The sequence below is a fragment of the Hylobates moloch genome, unplaced genomic scaffold (assembly GCF_009828535.3).
Source record: "Hylobates moloch isolate HMO894 unplaced genomic scaffold, HMol_V3 SCAFFOLD_6, whole genome shotgun sequence".
In the NCBI taxonomy this organism is placed as follows: domain Eukaryota; kingdom Metazoa; phylum Chordata; class Mammalia; order Primates; family Hylobatidae; genus Hylobates; species Hylobates moloch.
The window spans coordinates 132,752,017-132,771,884 of record NW_026652281.1 but is presented as its reverse complement, the minus strand read 5'-3'; the positions used below and the strand labels follow the sequence as shown (position 1 = coordinate 132,771,884).

Sequence of the window (19,868 nt, the reverse complement as noted above, 5' to 3'; positions counted from 1 at the left end):
TGGACACCATGTGCGATTACTTAGACATCATTGTTTCCAATCGTCTCATCTTAATGTGGAAATTGAGCCTCAGGGAAGACACGTGGCTTGCCCGCTGTCACACACATCCAGTTCGGTCAGCCCCCAGTCTGGTCTCCTCCTGCCAATCCTGGGCTTTTTCTGCCACACGCCAGTACACAAATTATGCTCAGCATTACTGAGACGAGTCATCAGTAAAAGAGTCGAGAGGGAGAAAGAGAGAAAGAAAGAGAGAGAGAGATTGAGATTCATTTCCTCTGGAGTTTCCAAAAAAAGGCTTCATGAAAGAAGTGGGATTTAAGCTAAAACCTATTTAGAGTAGGCAGGATTCGAATAGCTGGAAAAGTGAGAGGAGGATGAGAGAGGTCAAAATGAAGGATGAAGAAAGACGCATTGGAACAGCATCAAACAAGCTTGGCAGGGGCAGAGAACTTCCCTAGGCAATGGGTGGGCGGGGGTCACTGAAGTGTTTTAAGCAGTAAAAGAAAATAATGGAAGCTTCATTTTAGCTCGATCAGTATATACCTGTACAGGATGGTTTAAGAGGGGAAGAGATGGGGGCAGAGGGAGAAAGAAAAGGAACTGCAGGCAGAGAAAACCATTAGGAAGTCAAGGCAGCTATCTGGGTGCAAGTGAAGCCCTGATGTAATGTGGTAGCAGGTAGAAGGTAAAATAAAACTCTTCCTGCTTCTGTTTTTAAAAGCCTGCTTTATAGGAAGGACTCTGCTGTTAATTGCAGGGGACATTGTAGGGAAAGGCACCGATGTTTAAGACACGATGGGAAACTGGGGGCCAACCCTCAGATAAAACGGTGGAGTTTTTCACAATAACTGGTCTGAAACAGATCTGGTCCCTTGGTTTTAACATTCAGCACCTGGAAGCTGGACAGCAACCGCCCTTGGTGAAGAATGGGGTAAGTTAGGATTTCTATCAATCAACCAAAAGCAAAAACGAGAAAAGGAAGGGAAAAACGTATTTTCTTTTATTCCTTGGAGGCACTTGAAGTCACAAACGAATGACTTCAGGGATATCCTCAGGTTCTTCCTCTGGAAATAGTCTCTCCATCTAGCACTTTGTCTCCTTGGGTGGATCAGCTGCAACAGTAGCATCTGGGAGTTTGATAGAAACAAAATCTCAGGCCCCAGAACACAGCAATTGAATTAGAAACTTCATCCTAACAAGATTCCTGGCTGATTCATAGGCACATTAAGCTAGAGAGGGGTTTCTGTGTCTGTGTCTCTCCTAAGCTATTGTCTTCAGACTTTTTAGTGTGATGCTGTATTAGTCTGTTCTCACACTGCTGTAAAGAAAACTGCCTGAAACCGAGTCATTTTAATGAAAAGAGATATAACTGACTCATAGTTCTGCAGGCCTAACAGGAAGCATGGCTAGTAGGCCTCAGGAAACTTAGTAGGTGAAGGAGAAGCAGGCATCTTCTTTACAAGGCAGCAGGAGGGAGTGTGTGGGAGCACACGGAAGTGCCACACTTTAAAACCATCAGCTCTAGTGAGAACTCACTCACTGTCATGAGAACATGAGCATGGGGGAACCAGCCTCATAATCCAATCACCTCCCACTTGGTCCCTCCTCTGACACATGGGGATTACAATTGGAAACGAGATTTGGGTGGGGACACAGAACCAAACCATATCAGATGCATAGTAAAAACACTTCATATTACACTATAGTCCCACACACACACACACACACACACACACACAAATAAAACTTTCACAAAACAACATGTATCCTTAATTTGTGATTCACTTAAATATTTTTATTCAATTTAATTTTTTAATGTGGCCATGACCTACTAATTGATTTCATGTCCTGCAAATTGGCTGCAATTTATGGCTTGAAAAATATTGATCTATGATATTAATTATTTCTTCATTGGGTTTTGGTTGCATATATATGTATATCATATCTCTTCTACTAGCCTGTGAGTTCCCTGAGGGCAAGGTTCAAATATTTTTTATCTTTGAAATATGTCAGAAATTAACAGAGGGTTTTATATGTAGTAGCAACTCAATAAATATTCAAGGAGTCAATCAATCAATGAACGCATAAATTGATTAAAGCTAGGGACTGACAGCAAGCTGAGGAAGGATGGGGTGAGGCTTGGCATGTAGGAGAAGGCTAAGCCAAGAAAACGTTTATTCAAACCTCCACTTTACTGAAACCTCATCAATGGACTATTAGAAAAAGTCATTTCTAAAACAATCATGTATTCCAATGTTCCACTGTCAGCCAGAATTTCTTTTTCCAGTAGAGTTCCTCTTTATAGCTTCACAAAATATCAAGCTATGGGGGCTTAAGATGAAGGAAAGCAGCTGAGTAGCTAGCACGTATTATTAGAGGAAGAAAAGAAATTAGGAAGGGACAAAGACAAGTTAGTGCACACCTGATCTTATTCTGGGACCAGAGCTACTGACCAAGGAAAAGGAAGAAGTGGGGCTAATTACTTGGATTGAGGCACATTTTGTTGACTCTACAGAGGTACTTGACAATTAGATCTTTCCAAAATTCAAAATGATTTATTTTGAAGTCACTAATATTTTTTTTCTTGTCCCAGTAAATATACTGCAGAAAAGTACTTATTGTTTACCATCCAATAGCACTTTAGAGTGGGAAGTATTATAATTTATTTAATATAAATAAAATCATAATCTAAAGGGCAAATATTAGAGTCACACTATTTCACATTGTAAAGGGAACTCAAGTATGCACTAGTCCAACTCCTCATTTTAAAGGAATCTGGGGAAGTTATCACAGATTCTGTTATCACAGGTTCTACAAGAAAGCAGTAGGTCTAGGATTTGAGTTCAGGCTTTTAGACTCAGTCATCATGACTGCCTGTTAATCCTACATAGGGATACTGCAAACTACACAGTTAGGAGCCACTGTTTCAGCATAAAGGAGAATGACTGATGCATTGCTTAAAAAGCTGGGAATGAATAATATTTATTAAGTATCTACTATAGAGTGGGCACTAGAGCAGGTGTTTTGCATACTTTGTTCCATAAAATCTCCATTAAAAAATCCATAAAGTAGAACATTTTAATCTCCATTTGCAAGTGAGGAAAGAAAGAGTCGTAGAGGCTAAGTAATTAGGATTTTAAGACTGGAACGTTACAGAGCAGGTTTTGAACAAAGAGCTGGATTAATCTAAATCCGTGCTCACTATCTTATGCTTTGCTTCCCAGCCATGGAAGATTTTAAGCAAACACTGGCAGGGAAATGAAAGGAAAGAATTCTGATTGGATTGAAATAGCTGACTTGAGAAGTAACCCCTTTTGTTGAGATTCTGGGATGCTATAAGGGTTTTTTTTAGCATTAAGGTAGAAACACTATTAAGTAAGTTGAGTACATCCTGGTGTGTAGAATCCACAAACTGACGAAGTGGTGGCCATGATATGTGAAAGCTAATGCTGTTGTTAACAGCTGCATTGGCCACAGCTCAATAGTAAGTTTTGCATTAGAAGAATTTCACTCCCTGTATAAATTAGGATTATTTTCTTTGTCAGAATAACAGATACCAACATATGCTAGTTTAGGGTGGAGTGCAGAAAATTAAAGAATCAGTTAAAGAAATACATGGAAAGTAATGAAACAAAGTCTCTAGAAGGAACTGGAATGTCAGGATGAAATCTTTCTAATTTTATATGGTCTCTTTTTATATATCTCTATCTCCATCTCTATATCTGTATCTATTCTCCTTTTCAACTCATTGTCTTGCTATGCTTATACTTCTTTCTGCAAAAGAACTCTCTGCATCTGTGCTCCCATAGCAGAAAATGTCTATCTCATGTGTTTCACAGGTATTTTTTTTAACTTATTGTCTCTGGGCCCCAAGTCTTATCTACTAGGAGAGAGCATCTCATTAGCCCATCTAGAGTCAAATGTCTACTCCTGGATAATCACACAGAACCAGGGGTATGGACTCACAGTACCAACAAAACTGCTAGAAGCTTAGCTTTGTGAGTTACATATAAAGTGAGGAAGGTAATTGGGATAAGTACCAGAAAGAGTGTAAAAATCTGACTACTACACTCCTTACCAAGAACAATCTAGTGCTTTAGAAATTGTGTTGGGGATCTTATTATACACATATTAGATTGCAGGAGATCACCCTTGAGACATGAGGGTTGGTGATGTTATAGCTGATTTAAAGCCCCAAAGTACAAAAGGATCCCCCTTTGAAGATTCCTGCCACTCATAGTCCCGACTGCATGAACCACATGGTTCCAGAATTAATGGGAAATAATGGATGTCCCAGGCAGCCTGTATCTACCATGTTATCTGAAGATTCACCCTATGCCTGGTTTCCTTGAAAGAACACTGAAATCGGGATTCAGAAAACCTAGATTCAGACCCTAACTCTGCCCTTACCTGTTACACAATTTGGGGCAAGTTACTGCACCTTATCAAAGTGAAAGTCTACTAAGCATGCCCTGCCCTACCTCAGAAAGCTGTTCTGAGAAGCAAATGAGATACTATCTGTGAAGCCAGCTTTATGTAAAATCTGAAGCACTGAGCAAATGCAAGGGATTATTAGTAATACAAAAAATAACCGGAAGGCAATGAGTTGTAACACTTAGGTTACCTTTGCAAATATCCACCAGGCTCTTTGGAGTAGAAAAAATCATGCTGCAAGAAATGTAATGAATGTGAAGCATGTTTATTCTATTTTATGAGGCATGGTAGGGTGAAAAAGATCAGTGTAGCTCCAAAGTGAAAGACTGAAAAGAGTATTGTTTTTAGAAAAAAACAGACCCTTCTCTGGAAATAATATCAGTACTAGTAATACAGTAATAACCATAATTATCATATGGTTGCCATGTTCCAGGCATCATGCTAAATACTTCTCATGCAGTAACTCTTTAAATGTATATTACCTCCTCACTTGGTTTCTGTTATTGTTTCTGTGTTAAAGATTAGGAAACTAAAGCAGGGCAAGTTAATAATTTACCCATAGTCTCAGAGATAAGTGGTACAGTCTAGATTAAACCCCGGTTTACTTTAATTCAAAGTTAAAGTAAACAACCAACATACTATTCTGTATTTTATATCCTTAGAGGAAAAATGTGATAAATGCCAAGTTTTAATGGTAAAAAAAATTATGTAAAGGAAAGCATCTAACAATCAAAACTATTCAGTTACAAATCCACATATGTGTTTGATGTGTGATATTTTTCCATTGGATATGGATGATCACTAAGCAAAACTGAACCAATTTAATCACTACACACCTATTTAAAGGTGTTAGAATAACAATACCAATTACTGATGAGGATGCTGAGTAACAAGAACTCTCATCATTGCTGATGAGAATCAAAATGGAAGACAGTTTGGCAGTTTCTTAGAAAGCTAAACAAAGTCTTACCACGCAATCAAGTAAATGAATGTTAGGTATTTACTCAACTTATTTGAAAATATCTTCACACAGAAACCAGCAGGCAAATCATAAACACCAAGAACTAGAAGCAACCAAGATATTCTTCAATGGATAAATGGATAACCTATCTGTAGTACATCCATATAATATGTAGAAGTCAGTGATATTCAGTGATCAAAAACTGAGCTGCAAAGCCATACAAGATAAGGATGAATCTTAAATATATATTTATCAGTGAATGAAGCCAGTTTGTAAGGGCTACACACCATATAATTCTTTTATGCAACATTCTGGAAAAGGCAAAGCTATAGAAATGGTAAACCAATCAGTGGTTGCCAGGGACTTGTGGGAGGAGGAGAATGGAATAGTAAAGCACAGGGGATTTTTTTAGGGTGGTAAAACTATTCTGTGTGGTACTGTAATGGTGGATAAATGACATTATGCATTTGTCAAAAACCACATAACTTTACAACACAAGAGTGAACCTCAATGCATGCAAATTTTAAGAAATCATTTAGGAGGTCAGGGGATCCCAAGAAAGGTGACAGGTGAATTTAACTGTACTATAAATGTATGAATGTACTATAAATATATGAGAGAAGGCTAGAGAGATCCATGTGGTAATGGATTAGAGTTGCAGAAAACAGTATTAACTCAAGTTTAATATAGATACAGATGGACACATACAGAAATAATTATAGATATGTGAACATGCACAGGATAGGATACAGATATATATTTCCTTTCTCTGTCACCTAAGAAATTCTAAAAGCAATGATACCCCAGTAACTGCACACACGTAGCATACAGATTTTAATTTCTGATATCATTATCTGATAAAAAGAACCAAAGCTCCTTGGAGAAATGTCTGATTCTATAAATGGGACAAGAGATGTTCAAAATAATTCTGGGGCATCTTACAGTGCCAGTAAGTAAAAAAGTGCTCAAAACACACACACACACACACACACAGTCACACACACACACACACACACACACACAGTAATAAGGAATGTTAAATGGACAAAGGAGCCAACTGAAAGAGCTCACAATGAACAACACTGGAACAATTTGAATAAAATAGGTATTGAATTATAGCCCAAAGCATACAATAAATATTCATATGTCCACACTGATAGAAATATATGATTGAATAAATACATAAATGAGGACAAAGAGATAAATCTCCCATAGAAAAGAATTCCAAATAATTTCTGTAGATACTCCCCTCTCAAGGAGATGGAGCATAAATAACCCTCTATCCCCTATGTGTGGGCTGGGCATAGTGAATTATCTCCGAAGAGTAAAGTATGCAAGAGAGTTAAAGAGGAACTTAACAGTGGAGAAACGTGAAAAGCCGTATCTTATCCAAGTGATCAAGGTTAACATCAATAGTTATGTCAAGTTGATAGTATGTACTCTTGAAATAAGAAATATGATGAAAATGACATTTTACCTCTGTGGTCTTCCTCCGAAGCACTCATAACCACAGTCTAGTTGTGAGGAAAACATAAAATGAATCCCAGTTGAGAGAGAGCCTACAAAATATCTAGCCAAAATACCAGTTTGTTCAAAATTGTCAAAATCATGAAAAACAAAGACATTCTGGGAAAATGTCACAGCCAAGAGATATCTAACATGATAATAACTAAATGTAATGTGATATCTTAATGAGATCTTGGAAAAGAAAAAGTGTATTTGATTTAAAACCAAGATATCTGATTATAGTCAACTTCAGTAATTAATATATATTGGTTCATTAATTTATCAAATGTACAATAATAATATATTATCTCATAATACAGAAAGTGGATATGAGGTATATGGGACTCTGTACCAGTTTGGTAATTTTTCTGTAAATAGAAAACCATTCGAGGGGGGTGGAGCCAAGATGGCCAAATAGGAACAGTTCCAGTCTACAGCTCCCAGTGTAAGTGACACAGAAGATGGGTGATTTCTGCATTTCCAACTGAGGTACTGGGTTCACCTCACTGGGGAGTGTCGGACAGTGGGTTCAGGACAGTGGGTGCAGTGAACTGAGCCCAAGGGTGAGCCGAAGCAGGGCAAGGCATCGCCTCACCCAGGAAGCGCAAGGGGCCAGGGAATTCCCTTTCCTAGTCAAAGAAAGGGGTGACAGACGGCACCTGGAAAATTGAGTCACTCCTACCCTAATACTGCACTTTTCCAATGGTCTTAGCAAACAGCACACCAGGAGAATATATCCCACACCTGGCTTAGACAGTCCTACCCCCATGGAGCCTCGCTCATTGCTAGCACAGCAGTCTGAGATCAAACTGCAAGCCGGTAGCGAGGCTGGGGAAGGGGCGCCTGCCATTGCCGAGGTTTGAGTAGGTAAACAAAGCAGCCAGGAAGCTCGAACTGGATGGAGCCCACCACAGCTCAAGGAGGCCTGCCTGCCTCTGTAGACTCCACCTCTGGGGGCAGGGCATAGCCAAACAAAAGGCAGCAGAAACCTCTGCAGACTTAAATGTCCCTGTCTGACACAGCTTTGAAGAGAGGAGTGGTTCTCCCAGCATGCAGCTTGAGACCTGAGAATGAGCAGACTGTCTCCTCAAGTGGGTCCCTGACCCTCAAGTAGCCTAACTGGGAGGCACCCCCCCAATAGGGGCAGACTGACACCTCACATGGCTGGGTACTCCTCTGAGACAAAACTTCCAGAGGAAAGATCAGGCAGCAACACTTTCTGTTCGCCAATATCCACTGTTGTGCAGCATCCGCTGTTGATACCCAGGCAAACAGGGTCTGCAGTGGACCTCCAGCAAATTCCAACAGACTTGCAGCTGAGGGTCCTGACTGTTAGAAGGAAAACTAACAAAGAGAAAGGACATCCACACCAAAAGCCCATCTGTACATCACCATCAACAAAGACAAAAGGTAGATAAAACCACAAAAATGGGGAAAAAACAGAGCAGAAAAACTGGAAACTCTTAGAAGCAGAGCACCTCTCCTCCTCCAAAGGAATGCAGTTCCTCACCAGCAACGGAACAAAGCTAGACGGAGAATGACTTTGACGAGTTGAGAGAAGAAGGCTTCAGATGATCAAACTACTCCTAGCTAAAGGAGGAAGTTCAAACCCATGGCAAAGAAGTTAAAAACCTTGAAAAAAAATTAGACAAATGGCTAACCAGAATAACCAATGCAGAAAAGTCCTTAAAGGACCTGATGGAGCTGAAAACCACAGCACGAGAGAACTACGTGACGAATGCACAACCCTCAGTAGCCAATTCAATCAACTGGAAGAAAGGGTGTCAGTGATGGAAGATCAAATGAATGAAATGAAGTGAGAAGAGCAGTTTAGAGAAAAAAGAATAAAAAGAAACAAAGCCTCCAAGAAATATGGGACTATGTGAAAAGACCAAATCTACGTCTGATTGGTGTACCTGAAAGTGACGGGGAGAGTGGAACCAAGTTGGAAAACACTCTGCAGGATATTATCCATGAGAACTTCCCCAATCTAGCAAGGCAGGCCAACATTCAAATTCAGGAAATACAGAGAACGCCACAAAGATACTCCTCAAGAAGAGCAACTCCAAGACACATAATTGTCAGATTCACCAAAGTTGAAATGAAAGAAAAAATGTTAAGGGCAGCCAGAGAGAAAGGTCGGGTTACCCACAAAGGGAAGCCCATCAGACTAACAGCTGATCTCTCGGCAGAAACTCTATAAGCCAGAAGAGAGTGGGGGCCGATATTCAACATTCTTAAAGAAAAGAATTTTCAACGCAGAATTTCATATCCAGCCAAACTAAGCTTCATAAGTCAAGGAGAAATAAAATACTTTACAGACAAACAAATGCTGAGAGATTTTGTCACCACCAGGCCGGCCCTAAAAGAGCTCCTGAAGGAAGCACCAAACATGGAAAGGAACAACTGGTACCAGCCACTGCAAAAACATGCCAAATTGTAAAGACCATCGAGGCTAGGAAAAAACTGCATCAACTAACAAGCAAAATAACCAGCTAACATCATCATGACAGGATCAGATTCACACATAACAATATTAACCTTAAATGTAAATGAGCTAAATGCTCCAATTAAAAGACACAGGCTGGCAAGTTGGATAAAGAGTCAAGACCCATCAGTGTGCTGTATTCAGGAAACCCATCTTATGCACAGAGACACACGTAGGCTCAAAATAAAGGGATGGAGGAAGATCTACCAAGCGAATGGAAAACAAAAAAAGGCAGGGGTTGCAATCCTAGTCTCTGATAAAACAGACTTTAAACCAACAAAGATCAAAAGAGACAAAGAAGGCCATTACATAATGGTAGAGGGATCAATTCAACAAGAAGGGTTAACTATCCGAAATATATATTCACCCAATACAGGAGCACCCAGATTCATAAAGCAAGCCCTGAGAGACCGACAAAGAGACTTAGACTCCCACAAAATAATAATGGGAGACTTTAACACCCCATTGTCAACGTTAGACAGATTGAGACAGAAAGTTAACAAGGATATCCAGGAATTAAACTCAGCTCTACACCAAGCAGACCTAATAGACATCTACAGAACTCTCCACCCCAAATCAACAGAATACACATTGTTTTCAGCACCACACCACACCTATTCCAAAATGGACCACATAGTTGGAAGTAAAGCACTCCTCAGCAAATGTAAAAGAACAGAAATTATAACAAACTGTCTCTCAGACCACAGTGCAATCAAACAAGAACTCAAGATTAAGATACTCACTCAAAACCGCTCAACTACATGGAAACTGAACAACCTGCTCCTGAATGACTACTGGGTACATAACGACATGAAGGCAGAAATAAAGATGCCCATTGAAACCAACGAGAACAAAGACACAACATACCAGAATCTCTGGGATACATTCAAAGCAGTGTGTAGAGGGAAATTTGTAGCACTACATGCCCACAAGAGAAAGCAGGAAAGATCTAAAATTGACACCCTAAGATCACAATTAAAAGAACTAGAGAAGCAAGTGCAAACACATTCAAAAGCTAGCAGAAGGCAAGAAAAAACTAAGATCAGAGCAGAACTGAAGGAAATAGAGACACAAAAAACCCTTCAAAAAATCAGTGAATCCTGGTGCTGGTTTTTTGAAAAGATCAACAAAATTGATAGACTGCTAGCAAGACTAATAAAGAAGAAAAGAGAGAAGAATCAAATAGACACAATGAAAAATGATAAAGGGGATATCACCACTGATCCACAGAAATACAAACTACCATCAGAGAATACCATAAACACCTCTACGCAAATAAACTAGAAAATCTAGAAGAAATGGATAAATTCCTCAACACATACACTCTTCCAAGACTAAACCAGGAAGAAGTTGAATCTCTGAATAGACCAATAACAGGCTCTGAAATTGAGGCAATAATTAATAGCTTACCAACCAAAAAAAGTCCAACACTGGATGGATTCACAGCCTAAATCTACCAGAGGTACAAGGAGGAGCTGGTACCATTCCTTCTGAAACTATTCCAATCAATAGAAAAAGAGGGAATCCTCCCTAACTCATTTTATGAAGCCAGCATCATCCCGATAGCAAAGCCTGGCAGAGACACAACCAAAAAAGAGAATTTTAGACCAATATCCCTGATGAACATCGATGCAAAAATCCTCAATAAAATACTGGCAAACCGAATCCAGCAGCACACCAAAAAGCTTATCCACCATGATCAAGTGGGCTTCATCCCTGGGATACAAGGCTGGTTCAACATATGCAAATCAATAAATGTAATCCAGCATATAAACAGAACCAACGACCAAAACCACATGATTATCTCAATAGATGCAGAAAAGGCCTTTGACAAAATTCAACAATCCTTCATGCTAAAAACTCTCAATAAATTAGGTATTGATGGGACGTATCTCAAAATAATAAGAGCTATCTATGACAAACCTACAGCCAATATCATACTGAATGGACAAAAACTGGAAGCATTCCCTTTGAAAACTGGCACAAGACAGGGATGCCCTCTCTCACCACTCCTATTCAACATAGTGTTGGAAGTTCTGGCCAGGGCGATCAGGCAGGAGAAAGAAATAAAGGATATTCAATTAGGAAAAGAGGAAGTCAAATTGTCCCTGTTTGCAGATGACATGATTGTATATTTAGAAAACCCCATCATCTCAGCCCAAAATCTCCTTAAGCTGGTAAGCAACTTCAGCAAAGTCTCAGGATACAAAATCAATGTGCAAAAATCACAAGCATTCTTATACACCAATAACAGACAAACAGAGAGCCAAATCATGAGTGAACTCCCATTCACAATTACTTCAAAGAGAATAAAATACCTAGGAATCCAACTTACAAGGGACGTGAAGGACCTCTTTGAGGAGAACTACAAACTACTGATCAACAAAATAAAACAGGATACAAACAAATGGAAGAATATCCATGCTCACGGATAGGAAGAATAAATACCATGAAAATGGCCATACGGCCCAAGGTAATTTATAGATTCAATGCCATCCTCATCAAGCTACCAATGACTTTCTTCACAGAATTGGAAAAAACTACTTTAAAATTCATATGGAACCAAAAAAGAGCCCACATCACCAAGTCAATCCTAAGCCAAAAGAACAAAGCTGGAGGCATCACGCTACCTGACTTCAAACTATACTACAAGGCTACAGTAACCAAAAGAGCATGGTACTGGTACCAAAACAGAGATATAGACAAATGGAACAGAACAGAGCCTTCAGAAATAATGCCACATATCTACAACTATCTGATCTTTGACAAACCTGACAAAAACAAGAAATGGGGAAAGGATTCCCTATTTAATAAATGGTGCTGGGAAAACTGGCTAGCCTTATGTGGAAAGCTGAAACTGGATCCCTTCCTTACACCTTATACAAAAATTAATTCAAGATGGATTAAAGACTTAAATGTTAGACCTAAAACCATAAAAACTCTAGAAGGAAACCTAGGCAATACCATTCAGGACATAGGCATGGGCAAGGATTTCATGTCTGAAACACAAAAAGGAATGACAACAAAAGCCAAAATTGACAAATGGGATCTAATTAAACTAAAGAGCTTCTGCACAGCAAAAGAAACTCCCATCAGAGTGAACAGGCAACCTACAGAATAGGAGAAAATTTTTGCAACCTACTCATCTGACAAAGGGCTAATATCCAGAATCTACAATGAACTCAAACAAATTTACAAGAAAAAAACAAACAACCCCATCAACAAGTGGGCGAAGGATATGAACAGACACTTCTCAAAAGAAGACATTTATGCAGCCAAAAAACACATGAAAAAATGCTCATCCTCACTGGCCATCAGAGAAATGCATATCAAAACCACAATGAGATACCATCTCACATCAGTTAGAATGGGAATCATTAAAAAGTCAGGAAACAACAGGTGCTGGAGAGGATGTGGAGAAATAGGAACACTTTTACACTGTTGGTGGGACTGTAAACTAGTTCAACAATTGTGGAAGTCAGTGTGGCGATTCCTCAGGGATCTCGAACTAGAAATACCATTTGACCCAGCCATCCCATTACTGGGTATATACCCAAAGGATTATAAATCATGCTGCTATAAAGACACATGCACACGTATGTTTATTGCGGCACTATTCACAATAGCAAAGACTGGGAACCAAGCCAAATGTCCAACAATGATAGACTGGATTAAGAAAATGTGTTACATATACACCATGGAATACTACGCAGCCATAAAAAATGATGAGTTCATGTCCTTTGTAGGGACATGGATGAAGCTAGAAACCATCATTCTCAGCAAACTATCGCAAGGACAAAAAACCAAACACCACATGTTCTCACTCATAGGTGGGAATTGAACAATGAGAACACATGGACACAGGAAGGGAACATCACACACTGGGGCCTGTTGAGGTGGGGGGAGCGGGGAGGGATAGCATTAGGAGATATACCTAATGTTAAATGACGAGTTACTGGGTGCAGCACACCAACATGACACATGTATACGTATGTAACAAACCTGCATGTTGTACACATGTACCCTAAAACTTAAAGTATAATAAAAAAAATTCTAAAACAAAATGTTTAATTTTTAAAATGTAAAATAATAACAACAATAATTAATTATAAAGCATCAGGAGATATCTACAGGAACTACATAGTATTCTTTCCTCCAATAATAAAATGTTTAGAGCAAGAAAGTCCAAAACAAAACAAAATGAAAACAAAACTTAACTAATTTAGATTCATCAATGAGAAAAAAAAACTGCTAATTTTCCAGAGAGGTCAATGTTCCCATTCAAAATCATTAGAAGCCTCATGTGGTAGGCAACAACAATCCTCCTCCTCATTTTTCTGCTTGCTAGGACTGTTCTGTTCATATTTAATGGCTATTTAGACATCTTAAAGATAATATTGATCTGTGCCTTAAAGTGGAATTGATTATTCAGCATGCCACTATTAAAATGTCCCTACATTGCACAGATATTTTCAGCATACAGGAATGCAATTTTGTCAACAGCATGTATTCAGTGGCTGTAAGAGTCAATCTTGGCCAAGCAGATAAAGTCAAATTTCATGAAGAGAGTTTGATTTAGGTTTTTAGAAAAAGCAAAATGCAAGTGTGGATGTAGAAGACCATGTGCCAATTTAATTCTGGAAAGAAAAATAGAGGGAGTCCTTTAAAAGGATGACTGTTTTATATCATTTGGAGATTACTTAGTGGAGAAAAATGTGTATATGGTAACTGCAGCCATTTGAACCAAGTAAAACAATTAGGAAGTGATTCAAATTCCAATTTCCATTCATTTTTCTCATCATTGGCTTAGTGGAGGGCAGAAGAGCAAAATGAAGATTGCCAGCCTGTTCAGAACTACTAAAGGAAAAGACTCTACATTCTATTATTCACACATACTACGGAAAACCAGGCAGAACTGCACTATTCTTCTGGACTTCAAAAGCTGTATAATTTTCCACCAATACCTTCTAGGTACAGTATTTTCTTTAGAAAATATGTTTTATGTGAGTCATTTTTGTTGTTTTTGTAGTTTTGAGTAACACAAATATTACTTCCATGCAATTTATCTCTTCTCCCAGAAAGTGTTTCCAGGATAAAAATTTGAGATCCAGCATAGTAATGTAACCAAACTTTTTTTTCTTTAGCATTCCGGAACTTTATGATATTAAGTTACATATGTGAGATTTTAATGTTGTAAATTTAGCAAACGTAGTTAATGGTTAGAAAATATTGAAGTAAAATGGGTGGGGCATGGTGGCTCATGCCTGTAATCCCAGCACTTTGGGAGGCTGAGATGGGTGGATTGCTTGAGTCCAGGAGTTCAAGACCAGCCTGGACAACATAGTGAAACCCCGTCTCTACTAAAAATACAAAAATTTAGCTGCGCATGGTGGCAGGTGCCTGTAATCCCAGCTACTCAGGAGGCTAAGGCAGGAGAATTGCTTGAACCCAGGAGGTGGAGGTTGCAATGAGCTGAGACCATGCCAGTGCACTCCAGCCTGGACAACAGAGTGAGACTCTGTCTCAAAAGAAAAAAAAAGATAAAAAAGGAAGAAAATACTGAAGTAAGATATCATGGAGTATGGGCGCAACAACTCCATTCCTAGGTACGTACCCCAAACTAGAGTTCAAACAAAAACTTGTATGTAAGTGTTCATAGCAGCACTATTTGCAATAGCCAAAAGATGAAAACAACCCAAATTTCCATCAATGATAAATGAATATACAAATGTAGTATATCTATACAGTGGAATGTTATTCAGACATAAAAAGAAATGATACTTGCTGTAAACAGATGAACCTTGAAAACATTATATTTAGTGAAAGAAGCCAGGTCACATATTACATGAAATATTCAGACTATGCAATTTCATAGGGATAGAAAGCATAGTTGCCAGGGACTAGGGGAAGTGAGGAATGGGAAGTGGCTGCTTCCTTTTGGGATGATGAAATGTTCTAGAACTAGACAGTGGTGATGGTTGCAGAACATTGTGAATGTACTAAAAGCCACTGAATTGTATACTTTTAAACGGTTAAAATGGTGAGTTTCATATAATGTGAATCTTACTCCTTGAAAATATAAGTATTTGGATATATTATAAGGACACATTTTGGGAAGTACATGTATACTGAACCTCTAACCTTGTGTAATTGTAACAACCTTTTTCTTCCTGTGGAAAGTAGGAGGGAATTAGCAAACAGGAAGCATAGATACTGCCAAGACAAAAGTGCGTGGAGAAAAGGGCTCCCAGGGAATCAACTGCCTATGGGTACTCTGCCTGGCTGTTTTTTTCCACTTAAAACATCAGAAGTAGAAACAAACAAACAAAAAACCCAAAAACCCTTCCATCAGGCAGGGGAGCAGATGGAGACTGAGATGGTCTGTCAGGCCAGGAACAGGCTGTGGTGAGTACAACACTAGTCAGGGACTGTGTGTGTCATCTCAGAAGGGCATTGAGAGCATCCATTGTGCTCTGCGAAGTTAATGGTACATGTGGCCAGACTGTAGATGGGGTTGTTTAGTGGAGCCGTGGGGAGAAACCTGACTGGAAGGGCCACAGACAGACAGCGATCAATGAAGAAGCATAGATGTGAGAGGGGATGCAGGGTATGAGCATGAAATTATGAAGGAAGCCAAGTTAAAGCAGCATTTGCCAAACACATTTGGTCTCAGGTTTCTTTTGGGGATGTGGTAGACCTCATTTGTTATCTCTCAAGACACTAGTATTTCATGAGTCACACTTTTAAAAAGTGTGCCAAAAAGAAAAGCAATGTCCAGCTGAAATGAAGCCAGTGATAATTCACATGATGAAAGCAGTTTTCTTTTTTGTTTTGTTTTTGTTTTGAGACAGGGTCTTGCTCTGTCACCCAGGCTGGTCTTGAACTCCTGGCCTCAAGTGATCCTCTCACCTTGGCCTCCCATATCACTGGGATTATAGGCATGAGCCACCATGCCCAGCCAGCAGTTTCCATTTGCTTTGTGTTAACTAAGGGCCAGGTCTGTGCTGACAGCATCACATGGATTCTCTCATTTAATACCCACAATTATCCCTCAAGGGAGGTGTCATTAGATGATGAAACTGAAGATTGGAGAGGTCAAGGAACTCTCTCAAGTTCTCGCATCTAACTAGTGGCTGAACTGGTTAGAAGCTGGGAGTCTGCCTGCAATGCCTGTTCTTGTCGTCACAGAGGTACTTCTAAGAACAGCAATACTCACACAAAAGTGTCCAGGGTAAAGCTAGTGGGCCTTTGACCTATAATAACCTGACTGTGAGGAAATATGCAAATGCCCAAAAGCTAATGAAAGAAGACAGCGTGAAAACCAAGGTATAAGTATGAAACAAAAGAAAAAGAGATATCAGCAATATACTTTATTGCAATTATCTATTTATACAACTGTAACCCCCAATAAACTAAGAGCTGCTAGCAGGCGGGAACCCTGAATTTTTCACCCCAGTGCTTAATATAGTGTCTGGTACACAGTAAGCCTGTAATAAATATTTTGAATACATGGATGAATAAAACTGTGAATCTTGTATAGTGACTGATAAGAATAATAATAGTTGCTACCATATATTGAGAATTTAATTTGTGCTTAGAAATGTACATTCCCTAAAGATTGTATCTTATTTTTGCCTCCCCACAAATACATACTATTACCTCATATTACAAAGAGATTGAGGTTTACATAACTTTTCCACATTTAATTGTCTAGTAAAAAGTGAACTGGGTTTCAAACCATAATGTCTATGATTCTAAGTCCCAGACGATTACACCTCTTCTATTTTCTATAATAGATTATCTATCCCTTGGTGAGGAGGGACTGGTGATTATGCACTTTTTGGAAAATGGAAAATGAAAATTGTAACGTTAGATTTAAAAAACAGAATGCAAAATTATACATGTGTTTGATTACAACCATGCAAAACCTCACATAAATACAAAGGAAACCAGCAGGAGTTTGGAAAATAAAACAATCGTGTAAGAATGGTGAGGCTAAGGGTGATTTTTAAATATTTTTCTAAATTGTTTTAATGCTATTTTAAAACTAAATAAGAATTTAAGAAAATACAAGTGTAGTAAAATAAATTGTTATGTGTCCACAAACTGATTGCTTTAAGCAAAATCATTGCTTTCGAGCCCTGGGTTGTAGATCCAAGACAGTTATATGACACCTCAGGTACCATATTTTCCTAAAGATATGGCAAATCTCTATGAAACAGGAATTTTGAGTCTTTCTGATTCTCCAGTTCAGATTAAAATCTGAAAATATGATCCACTGTTTTCCTCAGTGGAACATTCAAAAATATCACTTGCTGTAAGTGTAACTTCAAACCAGTTTCTTCCTTCATATAATCTATAAAATATTCTCTGTTTCCACGTATATTGAGTTTTATTATTCTTGAAAACATCAACTCTGCTATCAAGCTTTAATCTTGGGGACAGTTATATTTTTAAAAGCCAGGGTCAATGTATGGCATTTCCTCCCCAAAACCTCTGGTACTCACCATCAAATAAAGAATAGTCAGAACTGGATCTAGAACCAGAAATTCCATTTGACCCAGCAATCCCATTACTGAGTATATACCCAAACGATTATAAATCATTCTACTATAAACACACATGCACATGTATGTTTATTGCAGCACTATTCACAATAGCAAAGACTTGGAACCAACCCAAATGCCCATCAATGATAGACTGGATAAAGAAAATGTGGCACATATATACCATGGAATGCTATGCAGCCATAAAAAAGGATGAGTTCATGTCCTTTGCAGGGACATGGATGAAGCTGGAAACCATCATTCTCGGCAAACTAACACAGGAACAGAAAACCAAACACTGCATATTCTCACTCATAAGTGGGAGTTGAACAATGAGAACACATGGACACAGGGAAGGAAACATCACAAACCGGGGCCTGTCAAAGGGTGGGGGACAAGGGGAGGGATAGCATTAGGATAAACACCGAATGCAGATGATGGGTTGATGGGCGCAGCAAACCACCATGGCACGTGTATACCTATGTAACAAACCGGCACATTCTGCACATGTATCTCAGAACTTAAAGTATAATTTAAAAAAAGAAAAAAAATAATCAGAACTCTTTATTCTAATCTCCATCCATCCTACTATTCCCTCCCACTATCCTCTATGGATCACATGCTCTGCTCACATTTTGCCATTTACATCCATGATTTCCTGCCTTTCTCATAATATTGATTTGGTCTCAAATGCCTTGCCTCACATATCAAATCTCCATTCATTCCTCAAGACTCAAGAAAACAACTTTGGTTGTAACTTTAATGACACCCCAGGACCCTGTTTAAATGACTCATTATGTTGTGATCCCAACATATAATATTTGTATGTCTATAGCTTACTACATTCTATCTTTTATGATGTAATATTAGATAACATTTATCAAATACATTGGTTATGCATTTTACAAGGATGAGCTCATTTAAAATAACAACATTAGGAGCTAAGCGCTATGAGCCCCATTTTAGAAAAGAGGAAATGGAGGCCAGGATAATAAAGTGCCTCCCCCAAGAGTACAGTACATAAGCAGCAGAGACGAGCTTTGGACTTAGGCATTCCTGAGTCTGAAACTTGTGCTCTTAACAATATTTTTTTAAATGCTCTCCAAATTTCCAGTTGTCTCCCTGGGAAATTAATTGGAGGCAAATCGTTCGGATGGCAGAAACACATGCATTCGATGTACATGTCAAGTGCTTAGCCACAGTGCTATGCTGAGCCTGAGGCAAAATGAAAAACTCAGCAATACTGATCCTGTGTTTACTTAAAATTTGGTATTTTTTCACTGTGGATTGGCTTGCATTTATATGATTTTTAAAAACATTACATAAAATATTATTTATCTTGAAAACCGAGATTTTTGGCATTCTCTTAACCTTTGCACCCAAGATGAGTACCTTACCTGCCTCTCTCTAATCATGTCCTGCTTAGCACAATGTCTATTACATAGAGGGCACTCAAAAAACATTGGCTCATATATTATGTTTAATATACATGTCACTTTTTTATACAAGACCTTAAACTTTTTGAAGGCAGTCACTGTAATTGGTCTCTTTTTGTAATCCTGATACCTCCATCCTGTATTTTTTACAGTCAGAACTTCAAAAAAAATGTTTTGAGTGAAAAATATTTCCTCTCTCACTTTACACTGTGGTAGAGCTGTATTCCACAATGCTCATGAAAAAGAAACTCTTTATGGAAAGCTTGCAATCTGACTATAGTTTTAATTTTCTATCAGCTTCCAGATCAAATGGTGCACGACCAAAAAGCCAAAGTAAGAACTAAAAGTAAACTTAGTTTCTTCTAAATTCTGCCCTAAAGTTCTTCATCCGAAGTCTTGAAAAGCTACTTTTAGTTTCTGTTAAGGAGGCTTTACATGACTGTGGCTAATCCTCCAAAAACAAAAACAGGACTCCTACTGTTAATGAGTCATGATAC

General features: G+C 38.6%; 1 pseudogene; it reads left to right on the top strand.

Moving 5' to 3' along the window:
• The first annotated feature begins 781 nt into the window (after positions 1-781).
• LOC131383747 (histone-lysine N-methyltransferase SETMAR-like) overlaps positions 782-19,868 on the top strand; it is a 53,230-nt pseudogene continuing 34,143 nt past the window's right edge.